The sequence below is a fragment of the Anolis sagrei genome, chromosome 13, assembly GCF_037176765.1.
Source record: "Anolis sagrei isolate rAnoSag1 chromosome 13, rAnoSag1.mat, whole genome shotgun sequence".
NCBI lineage: Eukaryota > Metazoa > Chordata > Lepidosauria > Squamata > Dactyloidae > Anolis > Anolis sagrei.
In genome coordinates, this window is record NC_090033.1 from 6,449,062 (window position 1) to 6,469,060 (window position 19,999).

The 19,999-nt window shown below is 45.9% G+C and overlaps 1 protein-coding gene and 1 long non-coding RNA gene across 6 annotated transcripts in view; one reads left to right on the forward strand and one right to left on the reverse strand.

The window, feature by feature from the left end:
• The window catches only part of CASZ1 (castor zinc finger 1), a 379,132-nt gene that overhangs the window by 80,212 nt on the left and 278,921 nt on the right, over nucleotides 1–19,999 (reverse strand). The window lies entirely within an intron of this gene.
• On the forward strand, nucleotides 423–9,822 carry LOC137097779 (uncharacterized). Its single transcript, XR_010910429.1, has 2 exons — nucleotides 423–834; nucleotides 9,638–9,822. It is a non-coding gene; the product is annotated as an uncharacterized lncRNA (long non-coding RNA).

A 19,999-nucleotide genomic window follows, 5' to 3' on the forward strand; every position in this document is an offset into this window, starting at 1 on the left:
CTGAGACCTGGGCTCCAAGTGGGAGGTCTGCACGCCCTCGAAAAACCCAAGCATCGACTGTGCTTTGTTCCCTTCGCCCACAGAGATGCGCGGACTCGATAACAGCCCAACAAAACAAAACAAAAAAAAAGCCACACACACCTGTGTTATTTACACACCCACCTGTGTCCTCGCACAAGAGCACACCCGGCGCGCACGCCCAGGTGCATCCAAATTCTGCCGACACACATACACGCACGCAAAACATGCTCACTCTCACACCTGCCTTGGCTCAGGGGGGAATCCAGGTCGCGGTTTCGTCACTCCGCTTCCCTGGCCTGAGCTGCTCTTGAAATCCCAGCCGAGGCCTTTTAAACTCCGGGTCACCTGGAGGGTCACGTGAGGTCGGTGAAACCCAACACCCAACGAGCACCAGTGAAGAGAGCTACTCAAGCACTGGGGGCCACACTTTGAAACTGGGGTGGTGGATAGCGGGTGGGAGCCGGCATGCATATGCTTCGACGAAGGGAAGCCGGCTGAAGAAAACGGGTTTGGACAGCACCCTCCGAGCCAGCCCGGCAGGCGACTGATGAATCAGCACGGAGGGAGCTCTCCCCACCTCACACATACACACACCAAGAAAGCCCAGCGTGGCTCTCTTTTGCAAGCCAGGTCTTCTTGAGCCGGCCACATCGCTGGAGGAAAGGGCTGTCAGGTCTCATCAGCGACTCCCTCCCCAAAGAAGACCCCTCCGGCCTGGTCACGAACACTGCTCCCTGTCTCGCCACTCCCGCCACCGAGCACCAGCCCTGCCCCAGCTTCCTCGGGATGAGAAACATCCTCCACGTAGGAATGGTAAAAATATATCTCTCTGAGAATAAATATTTATCCAAAGGAAGTGGAAGGGGGAGTGAAGGCACTCAAGTGCTACAGTGCTGAGCACATGGGAGAGAACACACAGGTAGGACTCCCCAGCCCCAAAATAGTCTCTCTGTGTCATCAATATCATCATCATCATCGTAGTCATAATCATTGGGTTACCGTGAGTTTTCCGGGCTGTATAATAATCGATACCAGGGGTCCACAAACTTTTTACACAGAGGGCCCAGGTCACAGTCCCTCAAATTGTTGGAGGGCCAGATTATAATTTGAAAAAAACAACGAATGAATTCCTATTCACAGTGCACGTATCTTATTTGTAATGTAAAAAACACTTTAGTACAATACAATAATTAAAATGAAGAATAATTGTAACAAATATAAACTTATTAGTATTTCATTGGAAAGTGTAGGCCTGCTTTTGGCTGATGAGATAGGATTGTTGTTGTCGTGTGCTTTCAAGTCATTTCAGACAGGTTGATCCTGAGTGAGGGCCGGGTAATGACCTTGGAGGGCCGTATTCGGCCCCCGGGTCGTAGTTTGAGGACTCCTGATCTATACACATAATAAAAGTGAAAAATGTGTGTGCGGCAGAGGTGTCCACTTACACCAGGGGTCCTCAAACAAAGGCCCGGGGGCCGGATATGGCCCTCCAAAAACATTTACCCGGCCCTCACTCAGGGTCAACCTAAGTCTGAAACGACTTCAACGCACACAACAACAACAATCCCAAAAGTGGGCCCACACCTCCCATTGAAATACTAATAAGTTTATATTTATTAAAATTGTTCTTCATTTTAATTATTGTATTGTTTTTAAGTGTTTTTTTGCACTACAAATAAGATACGTGCAGTGTGCATAGGAATTCATTCATTTTTTTTTTTCAAATTATAATCCGGCCTTCCAACAGTTTGAGGGACTGCGACCTGGCCCTCTGTTTAAAAAGTTTGAGGACCCCTGACTTACACAGACAGTCTCCGGTCTCAACAAACAGGCTATAGTTCCAAGTGCTGAGAAGGCTCCAAAGGCACTCCCTCCAATGACATTGCAGGTTATGGCAGGCAAAACGTCAGGAGAGAATGCATCTAGAACATGGCCATATAGCCCCAAAAAACCTACAACAACCCAGTGATTCCGGCCATGAAAGCCTTTGACAATACAACAACAACAACAACAATAATGATGATAATAATAGCCGATACAACACACAGTCCTAGACACTTGGGAAGTGTTCCATGTGTAATCCAATACAAGAGCCAGCAGAGTGATACTGTCTGCTGTGGACTCATCTTGTGTTTCAAATAATAATAATAATAATAATAATAATAATAATAATAAGGAAGTGTCCGACATGTAATCCAATACAAGAGCCAGCAGAGTGATATTGTCTGCTGTGGACTCATCTTGATGTGTTTCCAATAATAATAATAATAATAATAATAATAATAATAATAATAAGGAAGTGTCCGACGTGTGATCCAATACAACAGCCAGCAGAGTGATATTGTCTGCTGTGGACTCATCTTGTTGTGTTTCTAATAATAATAATAATAATAATAATAATAATAATAATAATAATAAAATTTATTTATATTCTGCCCATTCATACTTGCCTCCAACAGACAAGAGTTCTTTCTCCCACCCTGGATATATAAACCCCACTTGCCTAGTTTCCAACAGACCTCACAACCTCTAAGGATGATTGCCACAGGTGTGGGCGAAACATCAGGAGAGAATGCTTCTGGAACATGGCCAGACAGCCTGGAAAACTCACAGCAATCCAATGCAGGGAGTTTTTGGAGGTCTACAGAAGCGGTGGGCTACAAAGACCATGCCCTCCATCATCTCCGTTTGAGAAGCCTGTTTGATCCGCCATGGCCTTGGCTCTCCATTCGGAGTGGCACAAAAGGATCCCGGACTAAGTAAACATCCCCTGTGCGTTTCTTCTCCCCAAAAGAAATGTTTGGATTCTGCATCAATCCAAGGAAGCCATTTATAACCGGGGCCTGTCACAGCGCCCTTTTCATCCCTGCCGGGGACAAACTCTCCCACATGTTTTATTTACACTGAGCGCTTCCTGCGAAAACAATACCCACAAAGCATGTACACCAGTGAAGAGCGCAGGGCAGAAGCAAAGTGGTCCTGGCTCAATCGCTCAGACCCAGAAGGACCTGGGATCCATCCAAAGCAATGCTAATGTGGTGACCCCTTCGTACAGTTCCTCATGTTGTGTTGACCCCAACCATAACATTATTTCCGTTCTGTAATTTTGCTAATGTTAGGAATCACCATGTCTGATATGCAGGATGGATTTTCATTCACTGGACCAAACTGGGCACAAATACCCGATCTGCCACATTTGGATACTGGTGGAGTTTATTTTGTCATTTGGGAGTTGTAGTTGCTGCGATTTATAGTTCACCTACAATCAAAGAGCATTCTGAACTCCACCAATGATGGAATAGACCCAAACTTGGTACACAGAACTCCCATAACCAAGAAAAAAAATACTGGAAGGGTTTGGTGGGCAATGACCTTGGGTTTTGGAGTTGTAGTTCACCTACACCCAGAGAGCAGTGTGGACTCAAACAAGGATGGATCTAGGCCAAACTTGGCACAAATATTCAATATGTCCAAATGTCAACACTGGTGGAGTTTAGGGAAAACAGACCTTGACATTTAATTGTAGTTGCTGGGATTTGTAGTTCACCTACAACCAAAGAGCATTCTGAACTCCACCAACAATATAATTGGGCAAAGCTTCACACAGAGAACCCCCATGCCATGAAGGGACTCGCTGGTGGGAGCCTTCCTCCAGCCTCACATGCTCTCCCTCACCCGCACATATGCACCACGCATGTCTGCTCTCCCCTCCTCCTTTGGAGTCTCAGAAACAGCCCTCCCCTTGGCTGACAGGCCGGCCAATCACAGCAGAGGAGGGCATTTGGTGGAGGATTCTTTCCAAAAAGGAAAAAAAAGGTGAGATGCAGAGATTTTCAGCCTTCTCTGCCAAAGGAGTTCCGAAGACCATCAGAAATATATGTTTTCTGATGGTTTTTGTCGACCCCTCTGAAACCCCCTCACGACCCCCCCCCCCCCAGGTCTCCCGACCCGCAGGTTGCGAAACACTGCCTTAGGCTACTGTGAGCCTCCCTCCAGCCTCACATGCTCTCCCTTCCCACTATGCTACCATGCACAGAGCACGCCTGCTCTCCCCTCCCCACTTGGAGTCTCAGAAACAGCCCTCCCCTTGGCTGAGAAGCCAGCCAATCACAGCAGAGGAGGGCTGTTTGCTGAGACTCCAAGTGGGGAGAGGAGAGCAGGCGTGCTCAGGGCATGGCAGCATAGTGGGAAGGGAGAGCATATGAGGCTGGAGGGAGGCTCGCAGTAGGATTCCTAAGACCATCAGAAATGTATGTTTTCTGATGGTCTTTAGCGACCCCTCTGAAACCCCTTCGTGACACCCCCCCCCCCAGTGTTCCCGACCCCCAGGTTGAGAAACGCTGATCCAAAGGAAGAAAAGAGGAGGGACTCTCAGAAGCCTCCAACAGAATCCCATATCAAACAGGACAACCACCGTCTAGTCCTCAAGATGGTACCGCATGGCTTGACAACCTCCGGGGAAATGGCAAAAGAGTGCCGGGAAAAGTTGCTACCCCTTCAGACCAACGCAGCATCTTTCTTCTCCTTTAGATTTCGTCAGATGCAAAATTATGCAAAACTAAGCAAATATGTGCCAATGTGCTTAACTCACAAGCATTTATCCAGGTCAGAGAACCCAACGTGTTCTTGGTGTTGTTGAATTTGTGCTGAAAGCCCAACGTACAAATAGCCGTCAGCCAAATTCTCAAGGCCCAGCCTCTCCGGCTGCTAGGCTCCGACTTCCCGATTCGAGCACGAGATCTCTGCCAGTGTACATACACCCTCTCTTGTTGTGGTTGTTGCTTTTCAAGGGAATTCCTAAAGGATCGGAGTGGGGAGAAGAAGGAATTGGAGAGGAGCTCAAGAGGTGAAGTGGACATCAAGAAGGGAATGCTTGGACTTGAGGGTCAGGGGACCCCTGGATTTGGGGCTTGGGGGCAAGCAAGACAAGAGACGGTAAGCGAGGAAAGGAACGAGCCTGACGGGGACTTGTCACTTCAAGGGGCTGTGCCGAAAACCGAACAGATGGACCTTTCATATTCTTATTGAAGAATTTTAAGCCCAGCTGAGTAGCTGTGCTCAGGAGGGAAACCGGCGTGCCAGCTTTCCAGGAGCGGAGAGGGATGCATCCGATCAATTATTCACCACATTGTTTGGGGCGGATAAGGGAGGGGGACGTACGTACACGTGTGCGGATTTGGAAACGGTACATATTTTTCTCGCAGTGGCATCCGGATTGCAATGGTGGGAACTTGAAGGCCATGAGATCCACCCAGAGTCTTCACCTCTGGATGAATCAAAGGGTAAATTTCCTCATTCTGCCCAATCCCCACAACACAGTGGTTCCATCTGTGGGCCGTGGAACACCAGTGGCCCACAAGAACTAAAATATGGTCCGCGGCCTCACTGTTACTACACCGTTGCAACGAGAGCAACTGGTCTTGTGAAACTCTCTTTCAGTGCAAAGGCTTATTAAATATGGTTTTCTGTGGGTGAGCAGATGGCAGCTACTGGATGGCATGTGTTCTGTATCAGAAACTGGAGCTGATGTGGTAGAAATCCAATGCAATTTTCTGAATCAGCACCCCAAATAACCACACCAAATCTAAAACTGATTTGTACACCGTTGCAATGAAAGCGACTGGTCTCGCAAAACCCACTTTCAGATGGGCACATTCAAAGTTTGGCGATGGTGGCACGGGGCAACTGACCAAAGAGATGGACTCATGATGGACCACCACAACCCCGCCTCCCCGCTTCCCAGGCCTAGCCTACTGATGCACCCCAAAACCTGGAGGACAATGTTGGGTGAGGTTAAACCCAACCGAGTTCGTCCAATCAGGTTTTGATGATGCATGCCAGGTCCACGTGGTCCTCCAAGATCAAATCCTTACCATTTATGGATCTGGCATTTAGCAGTACCAGGAGACTGCCATTTAGGCTATCCAATCTATGTTGCCTCAGGGTTATTATTATTATTATTATTATTATTATTATTATTATTATTATTAATTCACTTATACTGCTGAGGTTAATTAAATATAATTTTCTGTAGGCGAGCACATGGCTACTACTGGATGGCATTTTTCTGAATCAGAAACCAGAGATGATGTGGTTTGTACAATGCAATTTTTGAACCAGCACCCCCAATAACCAAACCCAATCTAAATTTGATCAAAAACGATTCAAAATCCTTTTGGTACTAATGTTGGACTGGTCCCTGGTCCAAGTGGTCCCGGGTCCAAGTGGTCCTTGGTCCAAGAGATCCCTGGTCAAAGTGGTCCCTGGTCAAGTGGTCCCTGGTCAAAGTGGTCCCTAGTCAAAGTGCTCCGTAGTCAAATGGTCCCTGGTTAAGGTAGTCCCCGGTCAAAGTAGTCCCTAGTCAAAGTGATCCCTGGTTAAGTGGTCCCTGTTCAAGTGGTCCCTGGACAAGATAGTCCCTAGTCAAAGTAGTCCCTAGTCAAACTGATCCCTGGTCAAAGTGGCCCCTTGTCAAAGTAGTCCCTGTTCAATTGGTCCCTGGTCAAGGTAGTCCCTGGTCAAAGTAGTCCCTAGTCAAAGTGGTCCCTGTGGAAAGTGGTCCCTGGTCAAAGTGGTCCCTAGTCCAAGTGATCCCCGATCAAAGTGGTCCCTGGTCCAAGTGATCCCTGGTCAAAGTGGTCCCTGTTCAAGGTAGTCCCCGGTCAAAGTAGTCCCTAATCAAAGTGATCCCTGGTTAAGTGGTCCCTGATCAAAGTGGTCCCTTGTCAAAGTGTTCCCTGCCATAGTAACATCTCTAATTTCTAGTCAGGGGAGGATAGACACTTTGAGAAATAGGGTTTGATACTGAGCTTGGGGTTCTGCCTTTCCAGAATGTGTCCTTGCGGCTGGTATTTGTTTATGAGGAAGTTGCTAGACCTCAAGATTGCAAGGCAGCCGGAAAATGAGCGGTCAAAATGTGGGTGAAATCCTGGATGCCAGGAGTCCGGCGAGGAGTAAGGGAAGAGGAATTTACAGCGAGTTCTCAGCCCTTCCCTACGATGTGCACAAAGCACAATTAAGTAAAACAATCAAGTATATGACTACCTAATTTGCATCATTTATACACGTCACTGAATTTTTAAAGCTTCCCATAAAGTGAGGCAGGCACAGGAGAGTTGTGCCGTGGCTGCTTTCCCCCCATTTCTTTTCCCTGCCTTCCCAGTGTGCCACTTGTTCCCACAGAAGAGTCTGCCGAGAGTGTTGTCCCTTCCTCTGCTACACACATACACACAGCTCCAGATTATCAATAACACATTGTATTGCTTTTCGCTCAAGAGATGACCTTGGCTTAGTGGAACGTGTCTCGTTCGGCTGACCTTGGAGAGTCCCACAGTGGTCCCTGAGTTTGGAGAACCTTTGGGACCAGCAAAGAGGGTGTTGGAAAGGGTGCCCATCGGTCTTATGGGAAAGTCTGGAGCGTATCCTTATTGGGGTCAGGACTTGGAGTGTTCGCAAGGGGGTTTCTGAGGGGTTGACAAAGACAATCAGAAAACATATATTTCTGATGGTCTTAGGAACCTCTTTGGCAGAGAAGTCTGACGATCTCTCCGCCTGTCCTTCTCTTCCTTTTTGGAAACAGATGGCAAATCTTCCCACCAAAAGCCCTCCTCCGCTGTGATTGACCGGCCTCTCAGCCAAGGGGGGGGGGGCTGTTTCTGGGACTCCAAGCAAGGAGGGGAGAGCAGGCGTGCTCGGCAAATGAAGTGGGTGAGGGAGAGTGTGAGAGGCTGGAGAGAGGCTCACGCCAAGCGGGGAAGGGAGAGCAGGCGTACTCAGCAAATGAAGTGGGTGAGGGAGAGCGTGTGGGGCTGGAAGCAGGCTCACGCCAAGTGGGGAGGGGAGAGCAGGTGTGCTCGGCAAATGAAGTGGGTGAGGGAGAGTGTGTGAGGCTGGAGGGAGGCTCACGCCAAGCGGGGAGGGGAGAGCAGGCCTGCTCGGCAAATGAAGTGGGTGAGGGAGAGTGTGTGAGGCTGGAGGGAGGCTCACGCCAAGCGGGGAGGGGAAAGCAGGCCTGCTCGGCAAATGAAGTGGGAAAGCAGGCCTGCTCGGCAAATGAAGTGGGTGAGGGAGAGTGTGTGAGGCTGGAGGGAGGCTCACACCAAGTGGGGAGGGGAGAGCAGGCGTGCTCAGCAAATGAAGTGGGTGAGGGAGAGCGTGTGAGGCTGGAAAGAGGCTCACGCCAAGTGGGGAAGGGAGAGCAGGCGTACTCAGCAAATGAAGTGGGTGAGGGAGAGCGTGTGAGGCTGGAAGCAGGCTCACGCCAAGTGGGGAGGGGAGAGCAGGCGTGCTCGGCAAATGAAGTGGGTGAGGGAGAGCGTGTGAGGCTGGAGGGAGGCTCACGCCAAGTGGGGAGGGGAGAGCAGGCCTGCTCAGCAAATGAAGTGGGTGAGGGAGAGTGTGTGAGGCTGGAGGGAGGCTCACGCCAAGCGGGGAGGGGAGAGCAGGCCTGCTCGGCAAATGAAGTGGGTGAGGGAGAGTGTGTGAGGCTGGAGGGAGGCTCACACCAAGTGGGGAGGGGAGAGCAGGCGTGCTCGGCAAATGAAGTGGGTGAGGGAGAGTGTGTGAGGCTGGAGGGAGGCTCGCGCCAATGAATCCCTTCAAGGCGTGGGGGTTCTGTGTGGGAAGTTTGGCCCAATTCTATCATTGGTGGGGTTCAGATTGATTGTAGGCAGGCATGTAGCCGGAGGGCGGGGGGCTTGGGGGGCTTCAGTCCCCCCTCCCCCGAAATTCTCATGGGGGTCCGCGAGAAGGCCTTATTGGTATATTATTTAAACTGTTATGTTTATTCATATCATGATCTGATCACCATGCTCAATATATTCCATATGCATGGGGGTATTGGGGTAACGATTCAAAAGGTTTGCTAGGCTAGACCCTCTTTCACTCAGACTCAGCCCCCCCCCCCAATCAAACTCAGCTCCCCCCAAAACAAAATCCTGGCTACGGGCCTGATTGTAGGTGAACTATACATCCCTGTAACTACAACCTATAGTTCAAGGTTTATTTCCCCAAACTCCACCAGTGTTCAGATTTGGGCATATTGAGTATCTGTGCCAAATTTGGTCCCGATCCATCATTGAGACCACGGTGCTCTCTGGATGTAGGTGAACTACAACTCCAAATCTCAAGATCAATGCCCACCAAACCCAGTATTTTCTGTTGGTCATGGGAGTTCTGTGTGCCAAGTTTGGTTCAATTCCATCATTGGTGGAGTTCAGAATGCTCTTTGATGGTAGGTGAACTATAAATCCCAGCAACTACAAATCCCCAATGACAAAATCAACGCCCCCTCCCAACCCCACCAGTGTTCTAATTTTGGCAAATTGGGTATTTGCGCCAAATGTGGTCCAATGAATGAAAATACATCCTCCATATCAGATATTTACATGACGGTTCATAACAATAGCAAAATGACAGTTATGAAGTATTAACGAAAATGATGTTATGGTTGAGGATCACAACATGAGGAACTCTAATAAGGGGTTGCAGCATTAGGAAGGTTGAGAAACACTGCATCATGTGCTACCATACTGATGTGTTGTTATATGTTTTCAAGTTGTTTCCAACTTTGGGCAAACTTATCACCAATCTTCCCACATGCCTCCATTTTGCACAGACGCACAGAAACACACAACGAGAGGCACACACGCATGTCCTGCTGAGGCTCACCGTCGCTACCAGCCACCTCGGAGCCACCGTCAGAGAGACAGAGGAAGAGCGAGAACCCTAAAGTGTTAACGGCGATCGGTGAAATGGCACAGCAGATTGCTACAATAAATAATTTACTGATATTTATAAATATTCAAATCAGTCGGCTTTAGAAATTGAAAGGGTGCGGGAGGGGGGAGGCGCTGGGAAGTGAGTGTGTGCCGAAGGACCGAAAAGGGAAAGGGGGGGGGGGGAGCTGACACTAATTCCCTGACTCTCCAAATTCATTTGAGAACTGTTTCTCATTTCAAACAAATATTAAATCTTTTGGCATCAAGAAAAGGATGGGTGGTTTAGAAGAGTGGCTGGGAAGAGGGGGGTAGAGGAGGAAGGAAGGAAGGAAAGAAAGAAGGAAGGGAGGGAGGGAGGGATTGAGGGAGGAAGGGAAGGAGGGAGTGATTGAGGGAAGAAAGAAGGAAGGGATGGAGGGATTGAGGGAGGAAAGAAGGAAGGGAAGGAGGGAGGGATTGAGGGAGGAAAGAAGGAAGGGAACCAGGGAAGGATTGAGGGAGGAAAGAAGGAAGGGAAGGAGGGAGGGATTGAGGGAGGAAAGAAGGAAGGGAAGGAGGGAGAGAGGGATTGAGGGAGGAAAAAAGGAAGGGAGGAAAGAAGGAAGGGAGGGAGAGAGAGATTGAGGGAGGAAAGAAGGAAGGGAAGGAGGGAGGGATTGAGGGAGGAAAGAAGGAAGGGAAGGAGGGAGGGATTGAGGGAGGAAAGAAGGGAGGAAAGAAGGAAGGGAGGGAGAGAGGGATTGAGGGAGGAAAGAAGGAAGGGAAGGAGGGAGGGATTGAGGGAGGAAAGAAGGAAGGGAGGGAGGGATTGAGGGAGGAAAGAAGGGAGGAAAAAGAAGGAAGGAAGGGAAGAAGGAAGGGAGGAAGGAAAGAAAGAAGGAAGGAGTGAAAGAAGGAAGTAAAGAAGAAAGGAAGGAAGGAAGGAAGGAAAGAAGGAAGGGAGAAAAAAAGAAAGGGATGGAGGGAGGAAAGATGGAAAAAAGGAAGGAAAGAAAGTAAGAAAAAAGGAAAGAGGGAGGGAAAGAAGGAAGGAAGGAAGAAAAGAAGAAAGGGAGGAAAGAAGGAAGGAAGGAATGAAAGAGGGAAGGAAGCAAAGAGGGAAGGAAGGGAAGAAAGAAGGAAGGAAGGAGGAAGGAGGAAGAGAATTGAAAGATGAAGGGAAGGAGGTGAGAAAGAAGGAATCTCATTGGTAGTAAGTTTCATTTATTAGCACTAATCACAATGTATGAAACAAGACTATGTGAGATCTGGGAAGCTCCTCGCTGTCCTCTGGTCCATTGCTGTGACTTGCTTTTTTGAAAGTGACCATCGACTTGATCAGAGTATCCTAAGGCTGGGCCCTGTCTCCACTGCCCTCCTTCACTTTCGGTAGCCAAATGCCCGGATCCGGCCCGGGCTGAGCTTCCCTCCGGAAGAGTAATGGTTCTTCTAATGCACAGGCAGCCTGTCAGCTCCCTGACTCCCCGTGTTTTATGAGCTTCACTGAACGGCTCTGAACTCCCTGGTAAGAAATAAAGTTATCCCTCAGCGTCCCTTCTAAACATTTCACTCAGTGCAAACGGTGTTTAAGAAAAATGAGGACATATTTCTTCTTAAGGATGCAGTATCCCCCTTCAGAGGCCTAATTTATGCCATCCATCAACTGGCCAAGGGAGAAAGAGGCAGGACGGCCGCTGGGGAACTGGCCCAAATGCAGCCCTAGCCGATGCCGCGCTCCCTTCCGCCTTCGGCCAACATCCCCCTTTCCTTCTGCACGAAGATGAGTCGGATGGGCCTCTTTCTTGGTGGATTCTAACCAAACGGTCTTGGTTATGGCTAGAAATGCTGGCTGCCAGCCTCCCTAATGATGGTACTTTTTCAACATGCATTGAGCATCCCTTAACCCAGTGGTTCTCAACCTGTGGGTCACGACCACTTTGGGGGTTGAACGACCCTTTCACAGGGGTCGCCTAACACCATACACTGAGCATCTCTTAACCCGGTGGTTCTCAACCTGTTGGTCGCGACCACTTTGGGGGTTGAATGATCCTTTCACAGGGGTCGCCTAACACCATACATTGAGCATCCCTTAACCCAGTGGTTCTCAACCTGTGGGTCCCGACCACTTTGGGGGTTGAATGACCCTTTCACAGGGGTCGCTAACACCACCGGAAAATACATATTTCTGATGGTCTTAGGAACTGAGTCATGGCTAACTTTTCCCAGAACTCCATTGCTTCCCAGAGGGAGGCGCTGACATCACTCAGCCCCACCACCACCACCATTTTAGGTGGAGGTGAGGTTTGCTTTGGAGCCAAGAGGGAGGAGGAGGAGCAGAAAGAAGGTGAGGAAGGGGGTTTTGTGGGGAGGGGAGGGCTTAGAGAGGGGTGGAGTGGCCCCTCCATGAAAGAGAAGCAACAATGAAAATACATCCTGCGTATTAGATATTTACATTATGATTCATAAGAGTGAAAAAAAATTACAGTTATGAAATAGCAACAAAAATAATGTTATGGTTGGGGGTAACCACAATGAGAAATGAGGAGGAACTGTATTAAAGGGTCACAGAATTGGAAGCTTGAGAACCACTGCCTTAACCAGAAAACCCTAATATTCCATTATTGTCCACGTACACACACTTTACTTGATTACAAATGTGGTGTATTAAATTACCCACATGCAATGCATGTATAAAGATCAAGGAGTTTCATGTTCAGACCTGGGTCCCATCTCTAAGATTACGTATATGCAAATGAATATTCCGAAATCCCAAAATTGGCTGAGTTCGCAAACACTTCTGGCGTTCGGGATTTCAGAGGAGGGAGGCTCAAGCTGCACCAGCATCCCACTCTGAAGCCTCCTGGAGGGATCTTCACCCATGATCGCTTACACTGGATCTAAGAGCCTTGAGAAGGACCCCACAACAGGAAAGCAGCATTATGATACAGAAGGAAATTAATGGTACAAGAGGCACAGTCTGCAATTCCATTGTAAACATTAACGGTACAACAGCCCTGTCCTCTGCTCCAGGGCTTCCACTTGCAACCCCTTTCAGCCCGAGATGGTTTTGTATGACCCTAAAACTAACTTAAGTACCCAGCATTGCCCAGGTTATTAGAAGAAGTCATTTATTGTGGGTGTACTACAACTCACACCAGGCCAGGTTAACCCCTTGAAATGCCATCAATACAATTCTATCTTTGGGGGGAAAGTGTGGGGAGGAAATCCTTCTTAAGGGAAAAAAAATGGGGGGATAAAAATCCCATCCTAACTTCTGATACAAAAAAACTCTTTTAACCTAATAATAATAATAATAATAATAATAATAATAATAATAATACAGTCCTAGACACTTGGGAAGTGTCCGACGTGTGATCCAATACAACAGCCAGCTGTGTGCCAAACGTGGTCCATGTCCATTGCCAGTGTAGGTCACAGTGCTCTCACTTGATGGAGGGTGAACTACAACTTCCATCATGTGGAGCCAATCCCCCAAACTCCTCCAGTATGTTTAGTTGCTGATTAGCTCTGCTCAATTTGTTATGCAGAAAGAGTTGAAAAGAGTAGGAAAGGATTAAGAGAGAGGCAGTGGGCAGGATCACGCAAACTCCACACCAATGGAGAGAGTCAGAAACACTGGGATGCCTGTGGTGGAGGAAACACCTAAAATCTAGGAGGAAAGCAGGTAAGGAGGCACACAGGCAAGGAGGCTTTATGGAGAGGCTGACTGCAAGACGATCATTGGCAAGGAGGCACAAAGGCAAATGGCCAGAGAGGCTCTGACATGGTTGACCAAAGGGGTCTCATGGGCAGGGAGGTTCCATGGGGCAGTTGGCAGTAAGGGGCTCCTAGGCACATTGGACATAGAGGACCATTGAAAAGGGGCATCATGACTGCAGAGCTGAGTTCCCAAAAGTGCAGAAAAGGTGCATTTTGGTAGTCTTACTTATCTGACCTTTGCTTATCCGACATTCCGTCTTATCCAATGCTCTTATCAGACGCTCCCCCTTTCCTCCAGCATTTCCACTTCAATTAAAGGAGTACTCCCCAACTCTCTCTCCATTAACAAGATGGATGGATAGAGTCCTGCTCATCCGACCTTCGCTTATCCGACATTCCATCTTATCCGACGCTCTAATCAGGCGCTCCCCCTTTCCTCTAGCAATTCCCATTCAATTAAAGGAGTGCCCCCAACTCTCTCTCCATTCCCAATAAGGGAAAAAGGCAAGACGAGGAGAAGGAGGAGGAAAGAGGAAAGGGAGAAAAGAGGCAGGACTGGAAGCGGAAGCGTCCTCCCTCCTTTCCTCTGTGAAGTCCACACCCCTCTTCTGCATCCAGGCACTTCCTGTTGGGCCCCGAGGCATTGCCTTGCCTTAAATCTTTCAGTACCTGCTGTTAGTATTCTAGGTGTCTAGTGCTGCGTCGGACGGGTAATAGTAGGAGACTCCGTATTATCCGACATTCTGCCGGCCTGTTTATGTCAGATAAGTAAGATTCTACCATACTTATTTTGAGATAATTACACCTCCTGCCTTGCTGCAATGAACTCCAGGCCCATTCCCCCTCTTTCTTCCCAAACTAAGGCCGGGAACAAGGACTGTGGCTGATGTTCTGGTCTCTCTTTCCCTTCCGGTTCCCTTAGTGGAAAAGAGAGTCTATTTCATTACAATGGACCCCCAAATCGGTGCACTCCCCTCCCAACCTGCCCCTGCGTTGAGCCATCTTTCCTTTATTATAATTTTTCTCTCTCCCCGCATTAAAAGGTTTACTATCCAAAACGAGTCTAAGTGGTCTCACTTCTTTGGCTAAGTAACTCCATAAATCACGACACAAGTGTTAACATCTACACCGCAACCCAAGACATCAATCTCGGCCTATTTTTACAAGCAAAAATACAGACAATGGAAGGGGTGGGGTTGGGGCGAGAGAAGGAATCCCAGCCTCTGGTCCTGATAGGATTTGAGAAGATCCTTTGAGTCCAAAACAAGACTTTTCAAACTTCTCCGTCCCAATGCTGAAGTCCAAAGTAAATCCTAGATATGGACTTGGATAGCATTGATCACTTTCGGGACTGAGACAAGGAGTCCTTTAAGCCGGATCCATATTAGAGATGGAAAAACAGAGGCAGAGGAGGAAGACCAAATCTGAAGTAACCCTGGTCCTGGATTCTTATCTTCAAGTGCAGTTTTCAGGGGCCAAATGCAAAAATACACACAAAGGTGACAATGTGAGAATATGTACAACTGTGAGTCTTGGAGTCTGCCCACCATCTCCTCCACAATTCCTACATTTTTTGGATTTTGATCAAAAGAAATGGGTGGTGGATCTGCCAGAGAGGCTCTGACATAGTTGAACTCATGAGCAGGGAGGTTCCATGGGGCAGTTGGCAGGAGGGGTCTTCCAAGCACATTGGACATGGAGGGCCATTGGAACGGGGCATCATAAGCACATCGCCACATTGGACATATAGGGCCATTGGAAAGGGGCATCATGACCGTAGAGCTGAGTTCCCAAAAGTACAGAAAAAGTGCATTACAGTGTTCCCTCACTACTTCGCGGTTCGCTTTTAGCGGACTCGCTGTTTCGCGGTTTTCAAAAAATATTAATTTAAAATATATATCACTGTATTTTCGCCATTTCATGGGTTTTTGCCGCCGTCGCTCTCCGAGGCGCTTTCCCTCCTCAGTCCTCCCTCCAGCCTTGAAGAGCCTTTCCTTCACTCTATTTTTAGTTTATAAAGACTTAAAATAGTGTATAACTACTAAAACTTTGTATAAATATTAAAATAAACAGTGTCCCTACATTGCGGTTTTTCACTTATTGCGGGAGGTCCTGGAACATAATAAGTGAGGGAACACTGTACTCGTATTTACGCAGATCAAAATCCCATTGGCTCATTTAGCTGACACATGGCTCATATAGAGTCGTTGGAAAGGGGCATCGTGACTGTAGAGCTGAGTTCCCAAAAGTGCAGAAAAAGTGCATTACTTATTTTGATATTCGGGATAGTTGCAACCTCCCCAGGCATATTCTTCCTTTTTCTTCCCAAATCTGATCTAGACAGTATACTCCTATTTATGCAGATCAAAATCCCATTGGCTCATTTAGCTGACACATGGCTCATCTAGAGTCGTTGGAAAGGGGCATCATGACTGTAGAGTTGAGTTCCCAAAAGTGCAGAAAAACTGCATTATTTATTTGATATTTGGGATAGTTGCACGTGCCCAGGCCTATTCCCCCTTTTTCTTCCCAACTGCTCTAGACACTATACTCCCATTAGCTCGTTTAGCTGACACATGGCTCATCTAGAGTCGTGGGAAAGGGGCATCGTGACTGTAGAGCTGAGTTCCCAAAAGTGCAGCAAAAGTGCATTACTTATTTTGATATTTGGGATAGTTGCATGTGCCCAGGCCTATTCCCCCTTTTTCTTCCCAACTGCTCTAGACACTATACTCCCATGAGCTCGTTTAGCTGACACATGGCTCATGTTTCGCTTGTTGTCCATGAAGACTCCAAGACCTTTTTCACACGTCCTGCTGTCGAACCAGGCATCGTCCACTATAGTCGCAAATAGTTTAATGCTGAACCTCACTCCAGTGGTGTGTGCAACCAATGTCCCCATGGAAAGGCACCCCAAAGGTCCTCCTCCGAGGGGCCGTCCCGTCCCCGTGATGCCGAGGGATCTCCTTCTCTTTCTCCTCTCCTCTTTCCATGAACTCTATTTCTCTTTCCTTCCCGAAAACAAGTGAGCTGTAAATACTGTTTAACCTTCTCCCCCCCTCGGCCCCCTCCCCTCCGCACTATAAAAACACAAATATGCCATAACTCAGCGGGCCCCAGCCTCCGCCCGCCTCCAACATGCCCTGCTCCGGGCCTCTCAGGAAGGTCATAACAAACGACTTTCCGATTCACTGCTCCTGAAATAATTTTGTGTATTAAAACCTGAATCTGCACTTTCTGGACCGAAAGGCCCCGCGCTTAATTATGGCGCTCGTCCTTGGGGTGGACAGTGATCCTTCACCGCCGCCGTTGCCGCTAACCAAGCGGAGAGGCGAGCAAAGCAAAAGGGGCCCCCTCTCCGCCTCCCTCCGAAGCCCCCCGCCTTCCCTGGGCCCAATCTGTTTTCAAAGTGTGTCTGTCCTTTATTAAATTGTTTTCTTTTCCACATTATCAGTTGCCATGGAGACCTCATCTCTCGGATTATTTGAATTTCATTATATCTATTGATTTGGGAGCATTTCATCTTTTTTATTGTTTTTCTGTCAATTTTCAAAACGAATAACCATCTAATTTGCGTCAGCGCTGATTATGTTTGTCCCTCAATAGAGGTCGGCAGCTGCGTCGAGGAAACAAATCAATGGGAAACCATCATAAACCTCCCCAGTACGATCTCCAGGATGGGTGGGTGACATTCATTCCAGGCCGGCACAAGCAAACAACAACGAAAAAAATAATAACCCGACAAAAAAGAGGCACTCGCCACCGACAAACTTCAGGACCTTTTCGGACCGGAAGAACAAATCCCATCCTAACGTCTGCTTTGGAAACGGCTCTTTGAATCTATTATTATATTTGCTTATTTGTGAGCTACCTTGAATCCACATGGGAAGAAAGGCAGGCTAGAAATAAAAGTATTGCTAATATTAATACTAATAATAGTAATAACAATATATATTTGGAGGAAAAGTGTGGGGAGGAAATCCTTCTTAAGGGAAATAATGGGGAGATAATAATCCCATCCTAACTTCTGGGTGAAAAACATCTCTGTTAACAACAGCAACAACAACAACAACAACAACAACAACAACAACAACATAATAATAATAATAATAATAATAATAAGAAGAAGAAGAAGAAGAAGAAGAATTACTATTAGTAGTAAATATTTCCATCTTTGGAGGAAAAGTGTGGGGAGGAAATCCTTCTTAAAGGAAATAATGGGGAGGTAATAACCCCATCCTAACTTCTGGTTCAAAAACATCACTGTTAACAACAACAACAACAACAACATAATAATAATAATAATAATAAGTATTATTATTCGTAGTAAATATTTCCATCTTTGGAGGAAAAGTGTGGGGAGGAAATCCTTCTTAAAGGAAATAATGGGGAGATAATAACCCCATCCTAACTTCTGGTTCAAAAACATCACTGTTAACAACAACAACAACAACAACAACATAATAATAATAATAATAATAAGTATTATTAGTAGTAGTAAATATTTCCATCTTTGGAGGAAAAGTGTGGGGAGGAAATCCTTCTTAATGGAAATAATTGGGGGGGGGGGATAAAATCCCATCCTAACTTCTGGTTCAAAAACATTTCTGTTAACCTAATAATAATAATAATAATAATAATATAATTCTAGCTTTGGGGGAGGGGGAAACTGTGGGGAGGAAATCCTTCTTAAGGGGAAAAATGGGGTGGGGTGGGGATAAAAATCCCATCCTAACTTCTGGTACAAAAAAAATCTCTTTTCGACTAATAATAATAATAATAATATAAAATAGTCACACAGTCCTAGACACTTGGGCAGTGTCCGACATGTGATCCAATACAACAGCCAGCAGAGTGATCCTGTTTGCTGTGGACTCATCTTGTTGTGTTTCTAATAATAATAATAATAATAATAATAATTTCCTAATAATCATAATGATTAACCCAATAATAATAATATAATCATAATGATTAACCCAACAACAACAACAACAACAACAACAATAATAATAATACAAAAGCCAGCATAGTGACCTTTTTTGCTGTGAACTTGTCTTGTTGTGTACCTAATAATAATAATAATATATCACATACATAATACATAACAATTATACATCACACAGTCCTAGACACTTGGGAAGTGCTTGACGTGTGATCGAATATAAAAGCCTACATAGTGATCCTTTTTGCTGTGAACTCGTCTTGCTGTGTACCAAATAATAATAACAATAATAATAATAATGCATCACATACAGGAAACATAACAATAATACACCACACAGTCCTAGACACTTGGGAAGTGTCCAACGTGATTGAATTCAAAATGTGTGATTGAATGTTCTTGTTTACTGTGAACTTGTTTTGTTGTGTGCCTAATAATAATAATAATGATGATAATAATAACAATAAAAATCACATATATAATAAATAATAATACATCACACAGTCCTAGACACTTGGGAAGTGTCCAACGTGTGATCCAATACAAAAGCCAGCAGAGTGTTCTTGTTTGCTATGAACTTATTTTGTTGTGTACCTAATAATAATAATAATAATAATACATCACACACATAACAATAATTCATCACATAGCCCTAGACACTTGGGAAGTGCATGATGTATGATCGAATACAAAAACCAGCAGAGTTTTCTTGTTTGCTATGAACTCATTTTGTTGTGTACCAAATAATAATAATAATAATAATAATAATAATAATAATAATATAATAAATCACATACATATACACGATAATAATACATCACACAGTCCTAGACACTTGGGAAGTGTCCGACGTGTGATCGAATATAAAAGCCAGCAGAGTTTTCTTGTTTGCTATGAACTCGTTTTGTTGTGTACCAAACAATAATAATAATAATAATAATAATAATATAATAAATCACATACATATACACAATAATAATACATCACACAGCCCTAGACACTTGGGAAGTGTCTGACATGTGATCGAATATAACAGCCAAAAGAGTTTTCTTGTTTGCTATGAACTTGTTTTGTTGTGTACCAAACAATAATAATAATAAATCACATACATATACACAATAATAATCCATCACACAGTCCTAGACACTTGGGAAGTGTCTGACGTGTGACTGAATACGACAGCCAGTTTAGAGATCTTGTTTGCTGTGAACTTGATCACTCACGAGCTGAGTGATCAAATACAAAAGCCAGCATAGTGATCTTGTTTGCTGTGAACTCACCTTGTTGTGTAGCTAATAATAATAATAATAATAATAATAATAATAATAATAATAATAATTCTATGTTTGGAAAATATGTGGGGTATGGAAATCTTAAGGGAAAAAAAGTGAGGAAGATGTAATATCTAATAATAATAATAATCAGAATAATAATAATCATGTTTTTCAAAAGTTGGGAGTTGAAAGCAGAGAAATTAGGGAAAGCCGGAAAAAAGAAGGGGGGGGGGGGCAAAGGAGTGAAGTGCAATTTGCAAATTGCTTACTATGTTTTTTTTAAATAATTTATGCAATTTTAAGCATTTACGTATAAATTTTTTAATAAGCCACCCCGGAGCAAA